The sequence below is a fragment of the Trichosurus vulpecula genome, chromosome 3 (assembly GCF_011100635.1).
Source record: "Trichosurus vulpecula isolate mTriVul1 chromosome 3, mTriVul1.pri, whole genome shotgun sequence".
Lineage (NCBI taxonomy): Eukaryota > Metazoa > Chordata > Mammalia > Diprotodontia > Phalangeridae > Trichosurus > Trichosurus vulpecula.
Window position 1 is genome coordinate 42,401,432 of NC_050575.1, and position 6,001 is coordinate 42,407,432.

The 6,001-nt window shown below is 35.9% G+C and overlaps 1 pseudogene; it reads right to left on the reverse strand.

Annotated features, from left to right (window-relative positions):
* Positions 1-794: 794 nt before the first annotated feature.
* Positions 795-1,438, reverse strand: LOC118842001 (annotated as a pseudogene).
* Positions 1,439-6,001: the final 4,563 nt, after the last annotated feature.

Here is a 6,001-nt window from a genome sequence, read left to right on the forward strand (position 1 = left end):
TTTTTTATTGTAACCTGTTGGAAATCATGAATTTTTTTCCCCTATTTTTTAATTTGACCTGAAATGTAATTGATTCTGCTCTAGACCTTCATTTAGATTTTATGTGAATATTTATGTTTCAAGTATGTTTTGTTCAAACAACATAGCTTGATGTTTTCTGCTATTCTTTTCTATTTTGGGGATGAATTCATCCCATTCATGTTCTCAGTTATGACTATTGATTATTTTATTTCATTTATTTATCTTGTTTACAATGAAGATGGTGAGAGATTGCCCAACATTTGTGACTATAAAATGCCACAGTCTCTTTCTGTCCCACAGGTTTTTACTTTTTGTTTACATTTAACATCCCATTCTCATTCCCTTCTCTGGCAATAGAATTTTGTTTTTGTTTTGCTTATAATTTCCCCCACACCTTTCCTTCCATCCCTCTTAAAACCACTCACCTCTTTCCATTTCCTAATATTTCCCTATTAGGTTTAATATATTTCTACTTTACACTCTGTATATGTGTGTTGGTTTGTGGGATGTGTATTTCCCCCATCTTTTTCTTCATTTTGGTATACTCTTCATCTTTTTTTGTAAATCAGTTTAAGTGCATTTTATTTTAGACAACCTACGTGGTGTGTTTTTAAAAACAATGCCTCTACTCCAAATAACTCAAGGTCAAAAATAAATGAATAAAGCTCAAGTTGACATCAGTCCAAGTTTGTCCAAATCCAGGAGCTGTGTAGATGACAAAAAGCAGCAGCCAGTTATGATGACAGGTGATTCAAAGTAATCAGCTGAATCTGTTAACATTTCTCCAATTCTAAACCATCCTTAAATAAAATGGCATATGGAGGTACACCATCCTCATGGAAGTCCAAGAGAGCCACCATGCCATCTGGATTCATGTTTTCCACTATGAAGAACTGACAGTTTTTAAAATTAGCAAGGATGTGTTTGATTTGTTCGGCAGCTCCTGTCTTAAAAGGTTTTATTCTATCTGGCTTGTGTTCTTCAGGTCTGCCTTTGATTGATTTCATGTAGTCTTTGATGTACTTTTTGTAGGATCCTTTTGTGAAACTAGTTTCTTGCAGATGATGGTTTATTACTATGTAGACTCCAGTGATTACAGTTGCATCTGTTCCTTCACCCTCAGGACCTTCAGCTAAGGCATTTCCATGGATGAGTGAATCATCAGTGGTACCCTCTGTCCTACTGACCATCTTCCCCTCCACCTCCAGCCACAGCTGTTTGCGATCTTCCTGATCTTGTAAATGTTGGAGAACATCTCATCATGGATGATGAGGTCCAAGTCGATGATCGGGGCGGTGGAAGAAGGAAGGAGGGGATGGCACTATCGCTGTGGGGACCCGACCTGAGCGTGAGCCTGATGCAGCCAGAGGGGCCCTTGTGCGAGGAGGGGGAAGCAGGTGGAAAAGCTACTCTTCATTTTATACACTCCTATGAGGTGAGATGAGTTCTCTCCCCCTCCTTTTGCTCACCTCCCCAGTACATTTCTGTAACCATTTTCTTTCCTTCTACAACCATCAAAAAGAACAAATCTACTCCCAGGACCTCTGTCTTTGGCATTTACTTTTTCTATGCCCCTTGAAGACAGAGTTTTGAAAACACATTTGTTTCATTTCTCATTGGCATGCAAAAAATTCATATCCACCATAATTCCTTTCAGTTGATCAAATGTACCTACGTACCTACATTTCTCTTGGCTCCTGTTTCTCCAATTTTAAATGTCTGCTTAGTTCTGACCTTTTCATCAAGAATGTTTAGAAATCTTGGTTTTTGATAAAGGTCTCCATTTTCCTCCACAAGATTACACTCTGTTTTGCCAGATGGCCCATTCTGGATTAAGCTTTTTGGAATATCATAGTCCAAGCTCTTCTCTCCTCTAGTGGCAGACAATAATTGTGCTATCTTGACTGATACTCTTTGGTATTGGAACTCTGGCTATTAGTAGTATTTTTTCTTCTACCTCAGAGCTCTGGATTTTGGCTAACATTCCTAGGAATTTTCATTTTGAGGTTTCTTTCAGAAGGCAATTGTCCCTAAATTCTTTCTATTTTTACTTTTCCCTGTTGTTTTACGAGAATTTTCATGAAGGCAATATTCACTTATGATTTCTTAAAATATGACATCCAAACTTTCTTCTTGACTATGATTTTTAGATAGTACAGTGATTTTTAGATTCTTTTTTATTGACTTGTTTTCTAAGCCAATTTTTGTATATTTTTACTTTTTCTTCTAATTTTTCATTCATTGAATGTTAAATTCATTGAATATTGTCACAGAGTCATTTTGTGTTTGTCACATAATTTTAAAAGAGTTCAATTCTTGAATGTTTACCACCATCAATTCTCCTTGCCATTTTTTTTCTCTCTAGATATTCCATTTTGTTTCTCTTATTTCCTTTTTTATTTCTTATATGTAAAAACAGTTTTAATGTTCATTTTTATAAAATTTTGAGTTCCAAATTTTTCTCCTTTCTCCTCTCCCCCTTCTTAAAACAGTAAGCAATTTGACATGTATTATATGTGTGAAACCATGTAAAACATATTTCCATGTTAATCATGTTGTGAAAGAAGAGATAAATAAAAAAGAAAAACCATCATAAGAAATGAAGTGAAAATAGTATGCTTTGATCTGCATTCAGAGTACATCAGTTCTTTCTCTGGATGTGGAGAGCATTTTTCATTATGAGTCCATTGGATTCATCTTGGATTATTGTATTGTTGAAGAGAGCTAAACATTCATAGTTGATCACCACACAATGTTGCTATTACTGTGTACAATGTACAATTTGGTGCTCAATTGGTGTAACAACAATGCTACTTGCTGCTACTGTGGCTGTGTAAGGCCAATAACATCAGCACACAGAAGTGCTGCTAGCACAAATTCTTTGATCTGTTTTTCTACAGAAAGCAACTTTAAGGGATTTACAATCTCACTTTAATTAAATATATCATTCACTTAGTTCAGGGAAAAAGTCAGCACCCTGAACTTCAGAGCAAATACAAATAGAAATTATAAATAGGGACAATATAAACAGATCAACAGACAGGTTTCTGTCTGACCATAGCATACATAGTTACCAGAGCGAGAAGCACCAGCACCTGGGTTTTCAAAGCTGGGGGGCCTCCATGACTGCTACCCAGAGTCTCTACACCAACACTCTTCCAATGAGTGTGCCCCCAAAAGCAAAATGCCAACCTCAGAGCATATATACATATATATACATATATATATGTATATATATGTGTGTGTGTATATATATATATATATATATATATACACCCTGTTTGGGGCCCTGGGGCATAGTACCTACTTAGCAAAAGGGTGTGAGAAAGATCTTTAATGACTAACACCACATCATATATATTGTTTCCAATCAATGACTCTCAATTCAAACAAAGGCAAGACTCATCAAAGGCACCTAATTGCCTTAGTGCTGAGAAGTACTCCAAAACAAGACAACAAGTCCCACTTTACTTGCATGATTCAAACAAAGGCAAGACTCAAAAGCACTTGATTGCCTTAAGTTCTGAGAAGCACTCCAGAACAAAAGACAACAAAAAGTCTCACTTTTCTGGCTATCACAATTGCAGATTTTAAATTTGTTCTTTTTCTAGTTTTTTAAGATGCAGGCCTAATTCATCAATCTGCTCTTTCTCTATTTTACTGATGTAAGAATTTAGAGGAATAAATTTCCCTTAAGTAATTTTGGTATGTTGTCTTCATTCTTTTTAATGAAATTATTGGTTATTTCTACAATTTGTTCTTTGACCCACTTATTCTTTAGGATTAGATTAATTTCCAAATTTTTAATCCAGCTTTCCTCTGCCCTTTGTTGTATGTAATTTTTATTGCATTGAGATCTGAACATGATACATTTAATATTTCTGCCTTCCTACATTTAATTTTGAGGTTTTTATGCCCCAATACGTGGTCAATTTTTGGATAGCTGCCACGTACAAGAGAAAATATATATTCTTTTCTATTCCCATTCAATTTTTTCCAGAGTTCTGTCACATCTAACTTTTATAAAATTCTATTCACCTCCTTAATTTCTTTCTTGTATGTTTTTTGGTTGGATTTATCAAGTTCAGAGTCGACTGTTGAGGTCCCCCACTAGTGTAGTTTTGTTGTCTATTTCCTCCTGTAACTCACTTAACTTCTCTGTTATCATTTTGACTGTTACACCACTTGGTACATGTCTCTTGTTTCATTTGCAGGTACTCTTCTAGTGTGGTCAGGACACTCTTTTTTCTGAGGCTCTACTTAGAATCTCTACTTCATGTCTAGAGTTCCTTTTGTTTGTGTACTTTGTTTTACTCATATTTCCAGCTTCAGTTTCTGGATTGGGAGCTTACTATGTTTGGGTCATACTCCTATAGTTCTGTATGGTGTGGGTAGCCCTTGCTTAATCCTGAGTTAGGTGTCTGATGAGGCCCTGAACCATCTGGCCTTGACTCCTGCTGTGGTTCAGACCCAGGCCGCCTAGATGCTGGTCTTGCCTAGTCTCCTGCTGTGTAGAGCTGAGGCCCTGGTTCACACCTCACTGAGCTAGTCTGACTCCATCTTCTGCATCAGATGGTTTCTCAGCTCCTTGAGATGTATTTTGCTATCCTCAACTTTGGTCTGGCCCTATCTTTTGCTTGCTGCTTATGGGAATGAAGTCTAAGAATTTCCCCTTTCTTTCTGGACAATCGTTGAGATTTCTCTCTTACTGTGGACCTAGATTTCTTTTCACTTTGCCTTGCACATAACTTATCTCTGCCCCCCACTTCCATTGAATCTTTTTGTGCAGTCATAAGCTGGATAGTAGAAATTTTAGTTGGTTCATTTTGGTTTTCTTTATCATTTTTTATTCTGGTGTATTTTTAGAGTTTTAGAGTTTTACTGGGTATCTGTAGAGGAAGTCTGCTCTCACCACCTTCTCACAATCCCTGAGTCCCTCATTTATAGATGAAAATGAGGTCAAGGGAGTTAAAATGACTTGTCCAAGATCACACAGGTAGTAAGCCTCAGAAACAATTTTGAACACATTGATTCCCAAATCAATACCCTTTCCACTTTATTACAATGTCAAGAATACAGATTGATTCTTAGAGCTATTAGAGACCTTAGATACTTCTAATATAACTGTCTCTATTTATGTTAGAAAATTGAGGGATAGATGACCCAAATAAATGCTCAGGTCACATAGGTAGTCAATATCAGAACAAAGGTTCAAGCCCAGATCTACTGACTTAGCTAGTTCTCTTTCTGCCCCAATCAACAAATGTGTAATTAATCAATTAAAAGTATTTATTGAAGAGCTACTCTATGTAGAGATTCAAAGTTAAAAATATAGCCTTTTCATTCAATGAATTTTTATCTGTAATCAGTTTTAGGGTGATTCAGAAGGCAAAGAAAAAAACATACCAGTGACTGGGAAAAATAAATATTTATAAGTAAAAAATTCAGCACTTTGGGGTGTGTTTGAAAAGGGATTTATGCATGTAAGCTGAAGATGAAAGCAAAATTCAGGGAACAAAGTTGTGAAAATTGCAGCTTAGGAATCTTCATAGGGAGTGGAGGAGGAAGGGGGAAGGAGTCTTTTGTGATTTTGGGGGTTGAGAAAGAGAAGGCTGGGATATGTGTCTGACTGAAAAACTGTAAGACTGAGGACTTGGTGGTTAAACAACTAACAATTTCCATATAGCCATCTACATATGGAGAAATGTGCAATAAAATGCTTTATCTAACTTTATAACATTTTTATGACTATAACCATAAAATAGTCAATTAATATTGAATGACCAAAGCAATTTAGAAGTTTAAACAATTTATAAGACAGCATGTATTCTTAATTCAAAGGAAAACTTAAATCTAAAGGTAACTGAATATAGTTGCCAAGAATGCATCAAAATCCTCAAATATTGCTGCTTATTTTTTCACCTAAAGTTCACACAATTTACTCACACTCTAGAAAGCTTTTCTGAATCCTTTTAGACAA